We start from the raw sequence: 22,387 nt of genomic DNA, 5'->3' as shown, positions 1-22,387 counted from the left end.
ACACTGAAAACAGACTTAGCATGAGCAGCAGTAACCTTCTTTTCCCTTGAAGGTCACAATTCCTTGAAAATGCATTGAAGCTTATAATTCTTTTCAAATTCACTGAAACCTCTTTCCTTGAAAATGAACCAAAACTATTTTTTTTTACTAATTTGGTAGTTGGTATAATGGATTCAGGTTCTTGTCTTCCTGTATGCAATGTACAGGTTTGAGCCTGAGGAAATGTACTAACCTGCATTATTCGCAACTGTCTAGATTTTGGCAGAATGCCCAGATTTTTGGTTCACATTTTTTGTCTGTTCCTCATAAAAATTCTGTTTTTCTAGTAAAAAACTAAGTACTGAAGTTTCTAAATAATGGCAGCCATTTGAGTTTCATAGGTTCATAAGTAGGTACTAGGCTATTGGTCCTAGGGCCTATATAAGCCTAGTAGACAAAGGATTGTCAGCACCAAATTCAGTGTAGAGCATCAAAAAGCATCCAAAAATGCTGATAAGTAAAGTATATAATTTTTTATTAAATATAATGAACAACCCAGACCAGTTTCAGCCAACAGGCTTTCCTCATTGGGAATAAAAGAACAGTAACTGTGAAGTGACACGCACACACACACACACACATATATATACATATATATATATATATATATATATATATATATATATATATATATATATATATATATCATGAATCATCCAGTAGGATTTTTCCCAAAGTTATCTTCCCAACATTCAAAATGTTTCCTATGTGAGAAACAAAGAGAAAATAAAAATAAACGTTATACAATAAAACAGCCACATAATCATTATACATTGTAATTAGTAAAATAAAACTTTATAAGTGATCATTCAAGCCAGGTGAGAACAAAGACCCCAGTTTAATGATCCAATACTTCTCTTTTTTGGTGAGAATAGAGTGCCATCCTTGTTTATTAGATCTATCTCCAAGAATTCTGTCAATGATGATGAACTGGAATCTGGCTGAATTATGTTGTATGCTATGTCGGAATAGGGCATTGGTCTCCCTCCTGGTTCGTATGTCACTACGGTGTTCAGACATTGTGTAATCGAAGTGGTCATGAAGTCTGTCCAACATAGAATGAACCACATGTACACGTTGCAAGATATACCAGCCAATCGCTGTTACAATTGCCAAAGAATTTGATATCAAAAATCCTATCAGTGTTTTTGCTAGTGAAATGTTTTGATGTGAAAATTAATGGACATGATGAGCAATGACCACAATGGTATGTGCCCCATAGTTTATCGCCTGTCATGGTTAGTTGGTGGTGTATGGCTTCAGCCGAACTAACCCTCTTGAAGTGTGAAAAAAATGAACCTAATGTCCTCCCCCTTCTGTATCCATACTTACATACATCACCTATCCAAGACATAAGCTCCTCATTGGCTGTGAGAATATTCCAATGCTTGGATGTAACATTCCTAATAAGGTTAATATTACGTCCAAATGCTGTGATGAACCGTATAGATTCATCCTGTTCAGTCCGAGTCTTGTCAGAATATTTGAGGAGGGAGGTTCTGGTAGAATTGAGAGCAACTTGTTGAGCACCCCAGATGTCAAGTTCCTGATAGCCCCTAGCTCTGAACCTGTTAGACAAATCATGTTGAGATTCATCATAATCATTATCTGAAGAACAAATTCTGCGAATCCTGAGGAACTGAGACTTCGGTATATTTTGGAGGATGTGGTAGGGATGCATACTGGTTGCATGTAGTAAACTGTTATACTGGGGGTATTTGCAGAATGTTTTACTGCGTAAAGTGTCATCTGGATTCCTGGTTATAGTCACGTCCAGGAAATTAATTTCATTTTTATCATGAGTGGATGAAAATTCAATATCCCATTTGCTCTGGTTGAGATATAGAACAAATTCTGCTAAATATTCCTCATCAGAACGCCAAACCAGCCAACAATCATCCAAATATCTGCGCCAAATATCAAGTTCCTCAAGATACAACTTATGTGCAGAGTCATAAATGAGGTGTTCCTCAACATATCGCATGAATAGGTCTGCGTATATGGGGGCAAAAGATGCCCCCATGGCGGTACCCTTAAGCTGCCAGTAACATTCTCCCTGAAGATAAAAAACATTTTTATTGAGAACATGTTCAGCCATGCAGACCAAAAGTGTGTTAAAACCTACGGGATAAAGTTGTGCTTTGTCTAACCAAAATTTCAGGACTTCCAATCCAGCCCAATGTGGTATGTTGGTATATAGAGCCTTGACATCCAGGGTGCAGAGTAGCCAGTCGGGTTCTAGTTGGTTATCAGCAATAATGTGCAGAAATTGTGTGGTATCCTGTATTCTGGCACGACTCAGGCCTAGTAATGGTTTGAGATATAAGGTGAGGAATTCTGATAATGGTTCTGTTAATGAACCCATACCGGATACAATTGGTCTTCCAGGGGGTTTGTTGAGACATTTATGTATCTTGGGTAACAGATATAATGTTTGTTTCTGAGGATCTTGTACTATAAGATGTGCCTTCACTGTATCAGATATAATGCCCTCAGAGACAGCTAGGTCCAAAAAGTTGTCAATTTCTTGCTTAAAGTTGACAGTGGGGTCAATAGGCATCTTCATTTTATTGGGAAGGGTTGGAAAGTTGTCCATTTCCCTCCCCCAGATAATAATCCATGTCCATGATAACTATCGCCCCACCCTTGTCAACCTGAGTAATGACAATATTTTTATTGTCCCTAAGTTGCTGCAATGCCTGTTGTTCAGTATTGGTTAAATTATGTTTCAAGGGTGAAAATTGATCCAACTTAATATGTATGTCTCTGAGTACCGCTTGTTGAAAGACTGCTACACTTCGGTTCATGGGTGGTACAAAGTTGGATTTGTGAAATTTGAATTCGTTAGATCTTTTAGAGTCTGATCTGGACCCAAAGAATAGCTTGAGGTTGATCCTACGGCAAAAATCATTAATGTCATTCACTATGTCAGACTCATCAACAAAAAACCCAGGAACAAAATTCAAACCTTTATTAAGAAGTTTTTTTTGGTCCTCGGTTAAAACAGTTTGAGAAATATTCAAAATATTGCCATCTATTGTCTCATAAGTGTTTGAATAATACCCTAGATTGTGTCTATTTTTGTACCTTCTATGCTTTCTCCCACCCCTCCTCCTAGTATGTTTAAAGGGAGGCTTGGTTCTTAGCTTTTTTAGGAATCGGGGATTCACCAGTGTTAGTCCCTTCAATGTCTGCAGTGGAGGAATCATCTGCTGATGTACTGCTATACGTGTGAGACCCTTTTAATATGGATCTGGGTCTTTTCTTGAAGTTCCTGCCAGGATTCTGTTTGGTATCCATAAATCTAACATTTTTGGTAGTGTCAAAAGGTCGTCCTCTTTGTTATTCGGTTAGATCCCTATTACATTTTTTTATTTTTTTGTCCTTTATCTGTTTTTCAAAAAACAGCAAATCTTTTGACAGCTTATTAAGACATATAGAAAATTGTGAGTGCCCCTCATAAGCTTTGACTTCACCACACGGGTCACCAAGCTCTTTAATATTTGTTTCAATAGTTCGTTCATAATATGAACTCAATATTCGAACAAAGTTCATGGATGCCTGTTGTTGGGCTAGATACCATTCATTGGTCAAAGTTTCATCAGTTTTACTTACTAGTGGTTGATTTTTGATTCTCAAACCCCTAGGGGTTATTTCCTTTTTCAAATAAGCTTTAAAAAGTCTCAAGTGCCATATGTTTGATCTCAAACTTTTCATGCTTTTGCCAGGTTTCTGGAAAGCACTGTTGCAGCCGTCACCTGGATCTATAAGTTGTGTAGTACCATTCTCATTTGGTATACCAAAGACACCAATGTCATTTCTGTCGGCACAAAGCCCTTGAAGTATTGTTTCTAGATCCATGACAATAAGCTGGAAATTAATGGGTCTGAACAGACCTCAAATGAAGAATAGAGTATTTATAGGAACAGGTCAAAAAATAAAAATGATATGTGCTATAAGCTGTCAAAAGTGGTGGGCACCAAGTTCTATGTATCCAGTTCAAGACTAAACCGGCTTATCAAAGAGGTAGTCCCTATGTCCACCAAAAAGTAATACCAATACAAATATTAGAGGTTGGTGACCTGTGTGGTGAAGTCAAAGCTTATGAGGGACACTCACAATTTTCTATATGTCTTAATAAGTGGTCAAAAGATTTGCTGGTTTTTGAAAAACAGATAAAGGACAAAAAAATCAAAAACTTTCATAGGGATCTAACCGAATAACAAAGAGGATGACCTTGTGACACTACCAAAAACGTTAGATGTATTTATACCAGACAGAATCCCAGTAGGAACTTCAAGAAAAGACCCAGATCCATATTAAAGGGTCTCACATGTATAGCAGTACATCAGCAGATGATTCCTCCACTGCAGACACTGAAGGAACTAACACTGGTGAATGCCTGGTTCCTAAAAAAGCTAAGAACCAAGCCCACCCTTTAAACATACTAGGAGGAGGGGTGGGAGAAAGCATAGAAGGTACAAAAATAGACACAATCAAGGGTCTTATTCAAACACTTATGAGACAATAGATGGCAATATTTTGAATATTTCTCAAACTGTTTTAACCGAGGACCAAAAGAAAATTCTTAATAAAGGTTTGAATTTTGTTCCTGGGTTTTTTGTTGATGAGTCTGACATAGTGAATGACATTAATGATTTTTGCCGTAGGATCAACCTCAAGCTATTCTTTGGGTCCAGATCAGACTCTCAAAGATCTAACGAATTCAAATTTCACAAATCCAACTTTATACCACCCATGAACCAAAATGTAGCAGTCCTTCAACAAGCGGTACTCAGAGACACACATTTTAAGTTGGATCAATTTTCACCCTTGAAACATAATTTAACCAATACTGAACAACAGGCATTGCAGCAACTTAGGGACAATAAAAATATTGTCATCACTCAGGCCGACAAGGGTGGGGTAATAGTTATCATAGACACGGATTATTATCTGGGGGAGGGAAATGGACAACTTTCCAACCCTTCCCATTACATGAAGATGCCTATTGACCCCACTCTTAACTTCAAGCAAGAAATTGACAACTTTTTGGACCTAGCTGTCTCTAAGGGTATTATATCTGATACAGTGAAGGCACATCTTACAGTACAAGAGCCACAGAAACAAACATTATATTTGTTACCCAAGACACATAAATGTCTCAACAAACCCCCTGGAAGACCAATTGTATCTGGTATGGGTTCAACAGAACCATTATCAGAATTCCTCACCTTATATCTCAAACCATTACTTAGCCTGATTCATGCCAGAATACAGGATACCACACAATTTCTGCACATTAATGCTGATAACCAACTAGAACCCGACTGGCTACTCTGCACCCTGGATGTCAAGGCTCTATATACCAACATACCACAATGGGCTGGATTGGAAGCCCTAAAATTTTGGTTAGACAAAGCACAACTTTATCCCGTAGGTTTTAACACACTTTTGGTCTGCATGGCTGAATGTGTTTTCAATAAAAATGTTTTTTATTTTCAGGGAGAATGTTATTGGCAGCTTAAGGGTACCACCATGGAGGCATCTTTTGCCTCCATATACGCAGATCTATTCATGGGATATATTGAGGAACACCTCATTTATGATTCTGCATATAATTTATATCTTGAGGAACTTGATACTTGGCGCAGATATTTGGATGATTGTTGGCGTTTGGCTTTCTGATGAGGAATATTTAGCAGAATTTGTTCTATATCTCAACCAGAACAAATGAGGTATTGAATTTTCATCCTCTCATGATAAAAATGAAATCAATTTCCTGGACGTGACGATAACCATGAATCCAGATGACACTTTACGCAGTAAAACATTCTGCAAATACCCCCAATATAACAGCTTACTACATGCAACCAGTATGCATCCCTACCACATCATCCATAATATACCCAAGCCTCAGTTCCTCAGGATTCTCAGAATCTGTTCTTCAGATAATGATTATGATGAATCTCAACATGATTTGTCTAACAGGTTCAGAGCTAAGGGCTATCAGGAACTTGACATCTGGGGTGCTCAACAAGTTGCTCTCAATTCTACCAGAACCTCTCTCCTCAAATATTCTGACAAGACTCGGACTGAACAGGATGAATCTATACGGTTCATCACAACATTTGGACATAACATTAATCTTATTAGGAATGTTACATCCAAGCAATGGAATATTCTCACAGCCAATGAGGAGCTTATATCTTGGATAAGTGATGTATGTAAGTATGGATACAAAAGGGGGAGGACATTTGGTTCATTTTTTTCACACTTCAAGAGGGTCAGTTCGGCTGGAGCCATACATCACCAACTAACCATGACAGGCAATAAACTATGGGGCACATACCATTGTGGTCATTGCTCATCATGTCCATTCATTTTCACATCAAAACACTTCACTAGCAAAAACACTGATAGGATTTTTGATATCAAATTCTTTGGCAATTGTAACAGCGATTGGGTGGTATATCTTGTAACGTGTACATGTGGTTCATTCTATGATGGATAGACTTCACGACCACTTCAATTACACATGTCTGAACACCGTAGTGACATATGGACCAGGAGGGAGACCAATGCCCTATTCCGACATAGCATACAACATAATTCAGCCAGATTCCAGTTCATCATCATTGACAGAATTCTTGGTGATAGATCCAATAAGCAAGGATGGCATTCTATTCTCACCAAAAAAGAGAACAATTGGGTCATTAAACTGGGGGCTTTGTTCTCACCCGACTTGAATGATCACTTATAAAGTTTTATTTTACTAATTATAATGTATAATGATTATGTGGTTGCTTTATTATACAACATTTTGTTTTTATGTTCTCTTTGTTTCCCACATAGGAAACATTTTGAATGTTGGGAAGATCACTTTGGGAAGAATCCTATTGGATGACTCATGCTCTATATATATATATATATATATATATATATATATATATATATATATATATATATATTTATGTGTGTGTGTGTGACTTCACAGTTACTATTCTTTTATTCCCAGTGTGGAAACCCTGTTGGCTGAAACCGGTCTGGGTTGTTTATTATATTTAATTAAAGTTTATATACTTTACTTATCAGCATTTTTGGATGCTTTTTGATGCTCTACACTGAATTTGGTGCTGGCAATCTTTTGTCTACTTGAACTGCTTCCTGCCTTGCATCTGGGTCTTACTTGCAGAGTATCTCTTCTTGGCCCCTATATAAGCCTAGCCAAACGGTACCCTGGCTTTCACCACCCAAGAAAATTATTGTTCTGTGCCCCAGTCGAGCAGAGCCACAGAAGTGATCCCCGGGTGAACTTCCTATCTCCCATCCAGTCATCAAGATTTATCTTGAAGAGTACTAATGAGGAGCTTTGTTTGATATACAGGTTCATAGGTAAAAAGCATTGCTGTCTACACAGACAGACATCCACACACACAGTCGCCAAGTTTGGGATTAGAACTCCTATCTAACTATTCTATCACACTACAGCAGTAGACAGTTATAGGATGCGCCATGGAGGTTACAGATTTCATATTGTTCAGAATATGCATGCGAACACAAATCTTGTTATTTGAGCAACATACTAAGTTTATAAGAGCAATATTTGAAAGCTGTCCCTATTTTTGGGCTTTTGTCCCTACATTATTTTAGGCTTTGTCCACATTTGAGAGGTATGCTAACCACTCACAGACACACATGCACACACACACACACACACACACACACACACACACACACACACACACACACACACACACACACACACACACACACACACACACACACACACACACACACACACACACACACACACACACACACACACACACACACACACACACACACACACACACACACACACACACACACTCGAGTGTCTTCTATATAAATTCTCTGCGGAATGCAGAACACAAAAAATATACACACCTTGTATTTAAATTCTATGTGGAATGTGGAAAATGAGTATGCAACAGGTAAATCCACAAAAAAGGCGTAGAGGTTGCCAAACAAAACTCCTTTTATTCACAAATGAATGGTGAGCGCTTTCACCAGCTGCAATACGCCAGCTTCTTCAGACCAAATCCAAACAAATTCAAAATAGTCCCCACTTATTTTATATACGATTCTACATACTTAATGAGCATACTAATTGATTAATGACCTTAAAAATTATCCAATTAAGAACAGGTGCATGCATGTGTTGGTGCATGTATGTGCTGCTGCATGCAGATATGCACAGAGGTCATTCTTAAAGAAGAATGCTCCCTTAAAGTATCTGGCTCTGGATTTAGTTTACATTTTTCACATTTAAAATGTGTAAACCATTTAAAAGGCAAGGCTGCACACCGTACAGTTTGCACCCAGGGCGGACCACATCATCTGTTCCAGATTATAATGCCACAGGCTTGGCTTTATTGTCCAGTATGTTCCATAAAGACTTAAAAGTAAAGGGGTATTCAGGAGTCATCTAGCTGAAACACTGGTATGTCCTTAAGTGGTTGTTTCTAATATTCCATGGACCTCCACTGCAGGAGGTAATCAATCAATCAATCAAACAATGGGACAACTATCACACCTGACCCCCATATCAAGCTACTAGGAGTTACCATAGACAATAAACTTAGATTTGATACGCATATTAATAATACCATTAAAACCGTGAACAAGAAATTAGGGTCACTATATAGAATCAAAGCCTTTCTAACCCCAATGACAAAAACAACAATTGCCCGCACTCACTTACTATCTACACTCTTATATGCATCCCCAGTTTTCACCAAGCTTAACAAAAGTGAGCTAAATAAACTCTCAAGTTCGTATAATCACATTGCCAGATTTGCCACTGGCACTCCACATAGAACGCACCACTGTAATAACCTAAAAACCCTTGGATGGATAGAACTCCCAAACCTTCTTCAGCAAAACCAACTTATAGAGGCATTTAAGATACTTAAACACCCGGACAAAGCTCCTGCACTAAAGTGCCTAATTACACCATATAACAACCTAAATAGCCTATGCTCCGCAAATAGGCTTCTTTTTCAAAATGTCAAATCCCATAATGCAGGAGGTGATGCTCTATTTGCTAACGTCACTGCCAAAACTTGGAATTCTCTTCCTTCTAGCATTACTACCATTACCTCCTTATCCCTCTTTAAAAAAAGTCCACTTCAATATTTTAAATCACACTGGCTTTGCCAATGCTCATTCCCGGATTAATTCCCTCCAACCCTCTTAGTATCTCTCGCTTCTCTTCTTTCATTTAATTCCCATGGTATACTCCATGACCCTCCTTTCTACCTAATCTATCCACCTGACATTTCTCCTCGCTTTGTAACAACTGAAACCTTATTCACCACTGTATTGAGGCTAATCGAACTGATATTGAGATAATTGTTCTGCTTGTAATTACCTTTGCCTTCTTTAATCATTGTATTAGATAACAATTTGTATGTTCCTATGTAATAATAGAAACTTTATGTATATAAAAATTTGTATATGTGGAGCTTTTCTCCCCGGGCCTCCGCTGAAAATGGACATGTATCCAGACGGATTATCCCGGTCAACAAATGTAAAATAAAAATAAATAAATAATAAGTATTACACAGCAATGTATTTTGTTTGTATGGGTCTTTCTTGCAGTTTTCAGTGAATATGCCTGTGTCACCTTTTTATCTTTTGGTATGGATATTATTTGGGATATTTTGGAAGTACCATAATATTTAAGCACATAATGTTTGATTTTAAGCTCTGTGTTTCTAAAATACAGTCAAACAACCCAATTATGATGTACAGAGAAGGTAAAATAAATAAATAAACAAACAGAGGGGAAAAACAAGTCATAACATATCTGTCCACAGCTTGTGGTTTGACTTTTTTGGTCTGAATGATCCCAAAAAGACTTAAAAAGTATAAAATCATGGGCATTCAAATGCCAAGTAGTTGAAACACTGGTATGTCCTTAAGATTGCCATTTGTATATATATCTCATGGGCCCTCACTGCAGGCGATCTAAGGTGTTATACAGTGAAGACTTCAGCTTTGCTGGGTCTTTCTTACTTTTTACTGAACCATTTTGATAACTAAGGACCACTAACCCAGTTTGCAAATCCAGAGGTATTGTTCCTGACATCCATGCAACATTGAAAAGGAGTGTACTGCAGGGGCAACACATTTTTTGTAGCCCATTAGTAAGGAATTGGCTGACAAATGTGTTGATTTCAAGAGTATTCATATGTAGGGTTAGACAGGAATGTTAACTAGAGAAGACAGGGCCAAACAATTTCACCCAACTTTTAGGCTTGTTTTAAATTCTGATATTTATAACTGTTTTAAAAGTGAAGACTTAATTAAGTAATGGTGATTTAACAATGTCCATTTTTGTTCCTACCTAATAAATAATTCAAACCGATAATGGTCTTGTTTTAGAAAAAGAGAATAGAACAGGAAGCTTGTCCTGGACAAGCACAGATTACTATGTTGTTACAGAATGATATTAAGTGTTAAAGCAAAGCAAATAGCAGGGTAGGACAGAACCTCAGTTCAAGATTAGCAAAGGTCTAGCAGGAAATCGGGAATACAATGGTATATCCAGTTTATCAGTTAAAATGCAAAGCACAAGAGTAACAACCATTTTAGACACAATCATGGAGTTAAAGGGTTAAGGAATTTGAGTTCCACTCAGCCAAACAACAGGATAAGTAACTAGATAGTTGAGTAAGGAGGTTTACAGGGGGATGTACCCTGCCATAAACCAGAAAGGGCTTTCTAGTAAGCAGCTAGTCTATTAAAGAGTAAACATGACAAGGAACTCCATTGGTTAAGGCATGGCCAACAAGATTATTAGTGATTGGGGGTAGAAAGGAGAAAGTCAAACAAGGAAGTTGTATAGGACAGCAAAAGACCATATATAGTGTGAAAACTTTTGTTTGTTTGAACTTACTGTGTTTAGATAAATGTTTGTCTATTGGACAGCTTAACAGTATTATGGTAGTTCTACCAAGTTTACTACTACATAACCCTGTCAGAGTATCAACAAAATGCTTACTATGACAGGATTAGAACTAGTGCACATTGTATTGTGTTTGCAAACAATCAAAGGGAAGTGCAGTAACAGACACAGTAAACAAGATGAAGTGATCTGCATTTAAAACAAATGTAGGTTCAATGACTTGTTAAGTCAGATAGCGTTCATCTTCTCGAGTAGTTAAACTAAAACAACATTCACAGTTTTAATACTATTGACAGTGACACCTAACCAAGTTTTTAATACTAATAACAGACAACTGCTTAGGAAATAACATAACTGTGATACTTACCTGCTGCAATTCAAAAGCAGAAGGACATGTCAGATTAGGATATCAGTTCATACAGGAACTCTTTCATTTGATGCTATTGACTGTGATGTGTGTTTTCTTTCAATTTCCTATAAAATAAAAATGAATATTACCCCTGAAGATTCATCAAGAGAAAAGCCTGCCCCCTTTTACTCAGAAATGTAAGTACAAATATAAATATCATGACTAACATATATCATTAAATCATTCCTAGTACATTTTTGTTATGTAAATAAGCAGATAGCAATGATTAAAATAAGCTTTGAGAATGAAAATTGGGTATTTCAAACCTGCAGAGAAGGCAGTACCTGGAGGGGATATGCCCATTACAGCAAATCACACTACTGCAGATAAAAGACCATCTCCCAAAAATGTTTTACTGTCTGATATTCCACATACATACATATGTAAACTACTAGCTGTAGTAGTTCAATTATCTTAAACATAATGAAATTACTGAGAATACCATTAAAAGGACAAAACAGTCTGAAGGGCAACTGTATACTATAACCAGAAAAGAAAACAAAATAACTTAAACAAAACAGACACTTTGTGTGGTGTTATAGTCATTAGGTGAATATGTGAAGGCTGTCTGCAATGAGTGCATCAAAGTCATGATTCATAGATGCCACTTATACACGTTGGCCATGAATAAGCCTAAACAGATGAAGTTAGAATGAGATGTAAATGAGGAATGAAGTAAAACAGTGTATGTTAATGAAGCATTTGCTTGCCTATTTCTGATTCAAAGAAATTTTCCCTCTTCTCCGCACTGTCCAGAGTTCATTTATATGAAGGGGAATCTTGTGATCCATGAAAATATGGTCACTTGCTGCTAGCCTTGCTACTTCTCATTGTGAGCTGCTTGACATGGCTGAGCTAAAGCCACTTGTGACCAGCCATGCTCACTAGCCAAGAAGGCAGAACTATAAACAGAGTATAACCCTTTATACTTGAGATTATCAGGAGATAACAGGTTTAGAGTGGACAGGGATATTCTAAGGGTCTTATGAGTATGTATGATCCCTATTAAGATACTAGAGGAATGCATGGACTTCCTAACTTTGTGAATACTAAGGCATGTATATCCATCACTATACTTGCCACAAGGACCTTCCAGAGATAGACTGGCAACATGTTGGGTATCTCCCCAGGCTTCTGCCACAAGCATACTGCAGCAGTTCTTGGGCATACCCTTGGCACATGCTGATCAGTACATCTATTTCCCAGTGTCACCTCAAGGCCAAGTCAGACTATGCTTACCTTTTATGGAGTGACACGTGTCCCTGAGGTATTCAGTGCAATGGATTGCACCCATGTTACAATTGGGGCCCCTCTTGGTTCATGGGGGAAGCAGTACCATTGGAAGGAAGGACTACCACCCCATCAGTTTCCAGGTAGTATGTGATGCACTAGGGTACATCACCAATGTCTCTGCACAGCATAATGACAGTTCACATGATTCCATATTTGACACACTAGCCTAGCTCATTCTTTTTGCATGGTAGGATGCACAGTGGTCTTCTTGTTGGTAAGTGGAAAATATTTTTTCTGTTTCATTTAAGAAGTTATTCATGGCAAAATATAAAGCTGATTACTAAAACACGTTTCCTTTTTTGTTTCTCACTACCCCCATTTTCTCTCTCTTTTTTTTTTGTTTTTCAGGTGATGCTGGATATCCACTGGTGTCATGGCTTATGGTGAAAAATCCAAATGGAACTGCAGATGAATCCTACAACATATACTAGTCCCACACTTGTATCATCATCAACAGGATCTTTGGCCTTCCAAAGAGTCATTTTAGGTGGCTGGATGAGTTTGGTAGTGCCCTTCGGTATGACACAGCTACTGGATTTTGCATTTAGCACAACATGATCAACACCTGCCTGGTGATGAAGTGATCCCTGCTGTCACTGCAGCTTTCAGTTCCAGTCCCACCATGACTAAAGATGACCAGATGGCAGCAGTTGTAAGGGACCCCATGCAGTAGGCTTGTGCATGCCATATGGTTGTGCATGTAAAGTGATGGTGTCCAGTCCAGAATTATGGACCATGACATTCAAGTCAGTGTTTGCCTTCTTGTAAAAAATGCAAAGTATAATTGATGGATAAAGTGATATCTGTGGGCTATGCTGTGTGTGCAAATGGTGTACTGTCAATGTTCATCTGACATTCTTTCTCATCTTTAAAAAAATGATTTTATTTTTATTTTTGAACCATTGCTCATATTATTTTTTTGCCAAACTCATACCTGAGTGTTCATTGATTCCTGTTCAGTGATGTTGTAAGGCATTATATAAGTAATAATCATATTTTTAACTGTTTTGCACAATAAATTCTAGCAAGATGGTTTACATAAGTATGCACATAATGAATGCCTTCAAGTGTTTCAGTTAGTTGAAAGTGTCAATTCTTTATTTAACATGAGTTCATGCCTTCCATTTCCATGATAACATTTAATATTTTTTATATTATGCAATGTGTTCTCAGCATAAAATATACTGTCTGTTGAGGTCTGCACATCAAATTATTTTATTTTGACATACACAATAATTTGTGGCTTCAGAGACAAAAACATCATCATCATTTGTGCAGTGCTGAGGGTGAAGTGGCAGCATTATTTGTTTACATGGCAGGATACTAATTTTAATCTGTAATTGTCTCATTACAGTGTTTCCGTGTAAACTTATGTATTACTACCTTTAAGTTGTAGGTAACTGCCAGCTGTAAGAATGGTTATGCACAGAGCACTGGTGTTAATAACTGCAATCTGTCATGGCATACAGAATTCCTTCCACAGTTCCAGGAGGCAGTACCATTACAGGATTGAAATGCATACAGATGAAATGAGGCCTAAGCCCCCCCCCTTTTTAATAACTTATTCCCCTTAAAGTTAAATATTGACCTGTTTTTGCGAATGTCATATTGTAAGTAACAGAAAAGTCTCACTTGATTCACAGTAGGTCACAGCCAAACATGTCACACAAATCTCTTAAATACAGGATAGGTGATGGTGCAAGTGATTTCAAAGAGGGGCTGTCATGACAGCCGGATGGCAAGTTGGTCCAGTGTTGTGACTTACTTAATGGAGGTGATGCTGCAGACACTGAATTGACAATACTGTAGGACCATAATCAAGATCTCAAATGAGAGGCATTACTGGGTGTAGATGAATGCTAATGTTCCCTGCTTGAAATCTGTTGTGCATGTTTCCTCTAACAAATTGCAGTACTTGAGAAGCACTTGTAGTCTTATATGAACTGACAGCACATGTCCAGACAGTAGCCCTTCCTCTTCCCTTTCCAAGACTGACTTCTACTCCAGTCTGGTAGTGTATACATAGAGAAAGCCATGGATGCTTGGTGTACCACTGTACTTTGCATCAGTGTGCTCATGGCATTATTCCTATTCTCTGCCTTTTCCATGTAGTATTGCAAATCCTCATGTACACCCTGGAGGTCTCAGATTGACAATATCACAGCACATTTGCTGCTGGGCAGGCAATGCTTTACATGTTTCCTGGGGGAGCTGTAACAAAGTCCCATACCTGGCTCCTTTTTGTAAAGGTATCACTGTGGGGACTTTTATGTCTGAACGTCTGTTGTAATCCTCAAATTGTTTGTCTGTGTTTGGAGATACTGATGTAGAAGTACATGGGTTTTCCTCCTGTACAAGTGTGACTGTAATATCAACATGTGCTTGACTTTGTGATGCACTGCCACTTTCTGCAGAGTTACTAACATGTTGTGGTGTGTGAGCTCCTGCCATTAATATTGGGGATTGCATGCTACTTTCCTCACGCTATCATCATCATCATCATCACCACCAGCTGCCATTCTGCTGCTGATATCCTCCAAAGAATTAGTACAGTGAAACTGTTTGATTCCACTGCTGACCATGTAAAAAATGAATACATTACTAATAAAGAAATAGAATACATTACAGTGTGCTTTTTGAGGAGGTGTGGGATACACACATTTTATAGGATCATAGGAGTTTACTAGGCTAATGGCCTTGGGGCCCATACAAGTCTAGCCAAGAGTTTATCCCCAGAAAAGAAATCTCAGTCAGCACCTGTTGCCCCAGTCAATGAGGGACACAGGTGGAACTCCTGGGACAAATTGTGATTTCCCATCCACTCATGGAAAACCACAAATGGGCACATTGCCTTCATTGTCATTCTTTGCTGATGTGGAAGGTTCATCTGTTAATAGTAATTACTATGTGTTTAATGTAATCATTCCATATCAGCATTCAGTTTTCTGGGTCTATGTTCAGCCATCAAATGGAACTTCCCACGAATGGCTGAACATTAAAGCCTATCCATCGAACATTCATTCAGCAAATGTTCACTTCATCGATGGGGAAAGTAACTAGTTCTCTACCACTTCCCCATCTGCCCTTTTCCCCACTGTAGTGCTGGTCTCGGAGTTCACTTCATCAATGGGGAAAGTAACTAGTTGGCAACCACTTCCCCATCTGCCCTTTTCCCCACTGTAGTGCTGGTCTCAGAGTTGGTATACACAGAGGGGTGTTGGGATCAAAGTCCCCTACCTGTGTGGGTTTAAAATACTGTGGTGGGTCACAAGGTTCTCTATATAAATATATGTTACTGTATTTAAACAAACCTTCCTGAGCAAACAAGTGTTGCTGCTACAGGCGTTGGTAATAGCCAAGGTCCACATCACCTCTGATTATTCCTGTGCCATCAAGTTCTTTGTCATCTCCATGGATGGAAACAAGATATTCCTCCAGTAGTTTTAATGGGATAATTGCTGGAGCCCCCCCCCCCCCCACACACACACACACACAAGTACGGGCAACTTTATTCTGTCTTGCATTGCTTCTAGCATGTCCTACTATATCACTTGCCATATTTTTGCACTGTGTTAATATATGATTTCTTCCATCAACTACATTCATGTCCAGGACAACTCAATTCCAGACTTTTAATCAGCTTGTTTGTGTCTCTTTAACAAACAGGCATTTATCATATGTCCCGAGATCTGCCCTGAGAATGTGGTTTTACTCTTGGCTGAATTGTTCTTTTTCTGCCTTGATGCCTTGTTCTGCATCATTACTGCATATAAAAAATATGCCACAGGCATACACAAAAAAAATTATGTAATCATCAGTTTAAATAACACAACACAACAAACGCACCATGCCTGTCATCCTATTAGTAAAGGTAGGTGACACAAGCCCCATAATTATATACATATGAAAAAATTCAGTCCAGCCAAGTGAAGTTGTGCTATAGTAATGCCTGCAATATTATAAATATAAATACATTCACAGCAGTAAAGCAATTAGGTTTGTTAACAGGCTCATCCTTTCTTTAGACACTACCTCTGACTTGCATTCAAAATATCGTCAGTTTTCATTTTTCAGTGACTCTCAGAAATCTCCAGTTGTTGAGCCAACAAAACATCCTTACCCCTTCGGTACTGCATGCACAATCACTAAATAACAGCAAACTAAATGATTTTCAGCGATAACTAATCATTCCACTACTCCTGCAATAATTTTCCATTTACAAATTATAACTTTACATGGGGTCACTAAAGCCAGTGTACTATGCCCATCATATCAGTAACACAAACATTACTTTAAGTGAACTCACTAATTTTGCATCTCTTTAAAGTGTATCATATTAATTTATACTATATCTATTATTTCTTCTTACTTTAAAAAGTCTATGGTTTCAAAATCATTTGCCACCAGCTTGAGTAATCACAAGTTAATATGGTGGTGTTAAACTATTTCTTATAAATTCAGGTCCATTTGTGTGTTTTGTATGAAAATTAGCCCCTTTGACATTTATCTCTATGAACTGCAGTTATATGCTTAACTTTAGGTACTTTACACTTTTGTTTTGAAAAGGTGTGGTTTTCAGAATGTCTGCAATTAGCTTATTTGCATATATTCATAGTAAAGCTCTTCTCAGATAATTGTATTTAACTGCAAAGTCCTGGACTGTGAATACCACCCTTTATTTAAAATACCGCTCTTTAAAATATCAATGTCTTTTGTCTTAAAATAACTAGCAAGACTTCATCAGACTAGCACATATTTTCCTAAAAAACTTTAAAATTTAAAATACAATTTATAATAAAGCACATGACTTCAAACAACCAATAACATCAATGTTTTTCAATCTCCCTGATTTTAAAATACATTTTGAATGAAAGTGAGTACCCAGTGGTTGCTGTATCTGTTTTAAACCATGGCTATACATTGGGTAACAATTGCTTATTTAAAAGTTTTGTGGTATAAGTAGTCCAAACAGTACAATTATCCTCCACAACCCAAACAAAGAACATCAACATATTTAAATACTACATGTAATGTGAAAAACTAGAAGAAATGAAAGGCATAATATATGTTAAGTGATAATAGGTCATAGTGGCTATAAGTTAATGTTAAGTATTCTAAGAGTCAGTCTTTTATCAAAAACCATTACTGGCAGACACATGTATACATGTGCGTCTAATGAGTTTAGCTTCTTCAAAGCTTCTATATTGGAAGCACTTTCCAGTCCATTTTTATGACGTTCACTGAACTTGCTACGCTGTAGGTTTAGACAAAACAATTTTTGTTAGTTGACAGCCCCATATCTTAGGAAGCATCTAATGTTTCATTTTCTGGGTGTTTTTTCTAAACTTTGATAGTGGCCCAATGCAAAGAGGAAGACCTTACTTGCCAGATGTGCCTATTCTTCAGTATTGCATTCAGGAGTCATGTCCTTGTATAAGAATGGCTTCCTAAGCTTAACAAGTTCTCCAGCTGTGGTCTGCTCAAAGAGGAGAAGATAAATAGGAACGGGTCTATTCTTTAGGCTACAAAGTACTGGCTAAGGAAGTACATGGCATTTATTTTTCTGTTTTAGACTTTACTGACATAATAGCCAGGCCATTCAGTTTTTTCTTTAATAAAGTACAGTTTTGTACCTACCATAAATGTAGATGTCCGATAGATATGCAACTGCAGTCCTTAAATATGGGTTGTCCTGCCTCAGGCAGCCCTCGGTCGGCCGGATTCCAAAGTCTGGGTCCGGCGTCGGCTGATGTTGCCTCCTCCCCGACGTCAGAGCGGCTGGGGTATAAAAGCATCAGCCGACGCCATCTTCCTCAGTCTTTCTTGCCCCAGATGCCAGGTGTCCTCCAAGGAAGGCTAAATTTAGAACTGGATAAAAAAGTCCAGACATACACAATAGCAATAAACAGATACACCATAACAGATATCCCCAGCTAAGTATAAAAGGAGGGAAGTGGACCCAATACACAGAGGGGTAGGAGGGAGGGAAAACCAGACTGTTTTTTCTAAACTTTGATAGTGGCCCAATGCAAAGAGGAAGACCTTACTTGCCAGATGTGCCTATTCTTCAATATTGCATTCAGGAGTCATGTCCTTGTATAAGAATGGCTTCCTAAGCTTAACAAGTTTTCCAGCTGTGGTCTGCTCAAAGAGGAGAAGATAAATAGGAACGGGTCTATTCTTTAGGCTACAAAGTACTGGCTAAGGAAGTACATGGCATTTATTTTTCTGTTTTAGACTTTACTGACATAATAGCCAGGCCATTCAGTTTTTTCTTTAATAAAGTACAGTTTTGTACCTACCATAAATGTAGATGTCCGATAGATATGCAACTGCAGTCCTTAAATATGGGTTGTCCTGCCTCAGGCAGCCCTCGGTCGGCCGGATTCCAAAGTCTGGGTCCGGCGTCGGCTGATGTTGCCTCCTCCCCGACGTCAGAGCGGCTGGGGTATAAAAGCATCAGCCGACGCCATCTTCCTCAGTCTTTCTTGCCCCAGATGCCAGGTGTCCTCCAAGGAAGGCTAAATTTAGAACTGGATAAAAAAGTCCAGACATACACAATAGCAATAAACAGATACACCATAACAGATATCCCCAGCTAAGTATAAAAGGAGGGAAGTGGACCCAATACACAGAGGGGTAGGAGGGAGGGAAAACCTGACTGCAGTTGCATATCTGTCGGGCATCTACATTTATGGTAGGTACAAAACTGTACTATGTCCTTCAAGAATGCAACTGCAGTCCTTACATATGGGTTGAATACCATAGCCAAGCTGAGGGTGGTAGGCTCTAGGATAAGGATGGTGTAGCTAAAATGCCCTGCAGGACTGCTGAAGTAAAGCCTGCTCGGGATCTGGAATATAAAGGCAGGTTATAGTGCTTGGAAAATGTATGCATGGAGCTCCATGTAGCAGCTTCTAGAATGTCCTTTGTAGCCACCCCTCTTAAGAAGGCTGTGGAGGTGGCTGTAGCTCTGGTGGAGTGTGGCCTGATATTGGCTGGCACACCCTTCCCATGAAAAGAATAACAGAATCTGATGCAATGTCCAATCCATTTTGAAATTGTTTGTTTGGAAATTTTCCTTCCTTGCACTGCAGGAGCGTATGCTACAAAAAGTTGGTCCGACTTTCTGTTGGCCTTTGTTCTGTCCAAGTAGTAGCGTAATTGTCTGTGTACGTCCAAAGAGTGCAGCAGCCTTTCCCCTTTATTTTGAGGATTGGGGAAGAAAGTAGGCAGGTGAATTACTTGATTTAGAGAAACCCTGGATATCACTTTTGGCATAAATGAAGGATTTGTTCTTAAAGAAACCCTGTCCTGATGAAAAATGAGGAATGGAGGTACTGCCATGAGAGCCAGTATCTCCGAAACTCTTCTTGCTGAGGTAATTGCCAACAGGAAAACTGTTTTCCAGGAAAAAAACTGCAAGTCTGAAGATGCAGCTGGTTCAAAAGGAGGAAGAGTTAATTTCTCTAACACGAAGTTGAGGTCCCATGCAGGCACTGGTGGTTTTCTGGGAGGTTTGATATTCTTTATCCCTCTTAGAAATTGTCTTAGCAAAGGATGTGAAAACACAGGTGGATCAGTGTTGTATTTTGCTGAAATTGCTTAAGCGTGTATTTTAATGGAAGAATAGGAAAGTCCATTATGTAGCATTTCTGCCAAATATTCCAGTATCTGTGGAATGCTCATAACTGATGCATCCTGTCCCTTGTTGGTATTCCAGATGTTGAATCTCTTCCACTTGGCTGAATAAGTCTTTCTGGTGGAAGGTCTGCGTGCTTCCAGTAATATCTGTTGAACTTCCTTGGAGAGAGAAATATGGGGCGAAATCAAGGAACCCTCCAAGCTGTCAGCTGCAGAGTTTGCAGGTTGGGGTGAACCGTCCTGTAATTGTGCTGAGTCAAGAGTAGAGGCCATTGAGGCAGGAGCCACGGCTTGGTGCAATTTATGCTTCTTAGTAATGGATACCAGTGCTGTCTTGGCCAGTCTGGAGCTATTAAGATGCCTTTGGGTTGCTCTGTTTTGATCTTCAGTAACACCTTGGTCATTAATGGTAGAGGTGGGAATGCATATATTGTTAGAGAGTTCCAGCTGAATGAGAGAGCATCTATTCTCCAGGCTTGTGGATGGTGTGTCCTTGAACAGAACCTTTTCAGCTGATGATTGAGGTGGGAAGCAAAGAGATCTATGTCCGGCCTCCCCCATGCAAGAGTTATTTGTGCAAAAATGTCTGGATGCAACATCCATTCGTGCGGGTCCAGGATGTTTCTGCTTAGACTGTCTGCCAGAACATTGTCCCTGTCCGGAAAAAACTGGGATTGCAGCTGTATGTTCAGTTTCAGGGACTTTTCCCAAAGAGTCATTGTTAGTCTGCAAAGGGGGTAAGAATGAGTACCTCCCTGTTTGTTTATGTATCACATAACAGTGGTGTTGTCTGTCTATTAGCAAATGACCTTTTTGAAGATATTTTCCGAAGGCCTCGATTGCATGAATTACTGCTAGCATCTCTTTTTGATTGATGTGAAGATGCCCTTCCTGTGTGGTCTATTGCCCTTGAATGCATCTACCCTCCATGTGCGCCCCCTCCCATCCATGGTCTGAGGCGTCTGTTGTAATGGTTTGGCTTGTTTGAGGATTGAAGAAAGGCATACCTTTGTTCAACTGGCTTGCTTGGGCCCACCACAGAAATTCCCTTTGTCGACATGGGATGAGTGGAATAATTGCTTCTAAGTTGTGGCTGTGCTGAGACCATAAACTTTTTAGGTACCATTGTAATTTTCTCATGTGTAATCTTGCCAGTGGAACCAGTAGAATGCAAGATGCCATGAAACCCAGGGCCTGCAGGATTTTCCTTGCAGTCATCTGGGTGAGCTTTGCTAGGCTTTTGAAGTAATGTGGTAATTGTTCTTGCTTCTCTTCTGTGAGGTAAGCCATTTGTGATTCTGTGTCTAGTTTGGCTCCTAGAAAAATTATTTGCTGGGATGGCAGTAATCTTGATTTTTGTAAGTTGACTGTGTATCCCAAAGCCTGTAGTAAGTGAATGACATAATTCAAGTTTTTTGTCAAGGCTTGCTTGCTGTCCGCTTGTATGAGGCAGTCGTCCAGGTAAGGGTATATTTGTATTCCCTGGAGTCTGCAGTGTGCAATTACTGATGCCAGGCATTTTGTGAATACTCTGGGCACAGTAGATAAGCCAAAAGGCAATGCTGAGAATTGATAATGCTCTGACCCTGCAAGAAATCTGAGGTATCTTCTGCAACTGTGTCTGATTGGGACATGCAGGTATGCCTCCTTGAGGTCCAGAGTAACCAGCCAAGACCCCTTGCCCAGCATAGGAAGGAGTTGCTGGAGCGTCAGCATTTTGAATTTTGGTACAATGAGAAAAGTGTTTAGAGTGGACAAGTCCAGTATAGGCCTCCATTGCTTTTCTTTTCTTGGAACAAGGAACAGTCTTGAGTAAAATCCCTGGCCTTGTTCCAGAGGAGGTACCTTTTCTATTGCTTTGATTTTTAAAGCTTTGAAACTTGCACTAATGCCTCTGCCCTTTGATTTTGTGGCAGGTTGGGCATGCCTTGTCTTGTTGGTAAAGTATGGAAGTGGAATCTGTAGCCTTGGTCTATTATGTCCAGAATCCATTTGTCCTTTGTTAAAATGTGCCAATTTTTTGAAAATAAGGATAATTTTCCGCCTAA

General features: G+C 38.9%; 1 protein-coding gene across 5 annotated transcripts in view; it reads right to left on the bottom strand.

Moving 5' to 3' along the window:
• Positions 1-22,387, bottom strand: part of CHRM3 (cholinergic receptor muscarinic 3) — a 3,548,735-nt gene that overhangs the window by 1,305,542 nt on the left and 2,220,806 nt on the right. For all 5 annotated transcript variants that reach the window (XM_044059170.1, XM_044059177.1, XM_044059184.1 and 2 more), the window contains one exon: positions 11,361-11,467. The gene's annotated coding sequence lies outside the window, so the exon portion shown is untranslated. The remainder of the gene's footprint in view (positions 1-11,360; positions 11,468-22,387) is intronic.

Source organism: Protopterus annectens, chromosome 1.part2, assembly GCF_019279795.1.
Source record: "Protopterus annectens isolate FY-2018-M chromosome 1.part2, PAN1.0, whole genome shotgun sequence".
Taxonomy (NCBI): Eukaryota; Metazoa; Chordata; order Ceratodontiformes; family Protopteridae; genus Protopterus; species Protopterus annectens.
This window is presented reverse-complemented; position numbering and strand designations above follow the sequence as displayed.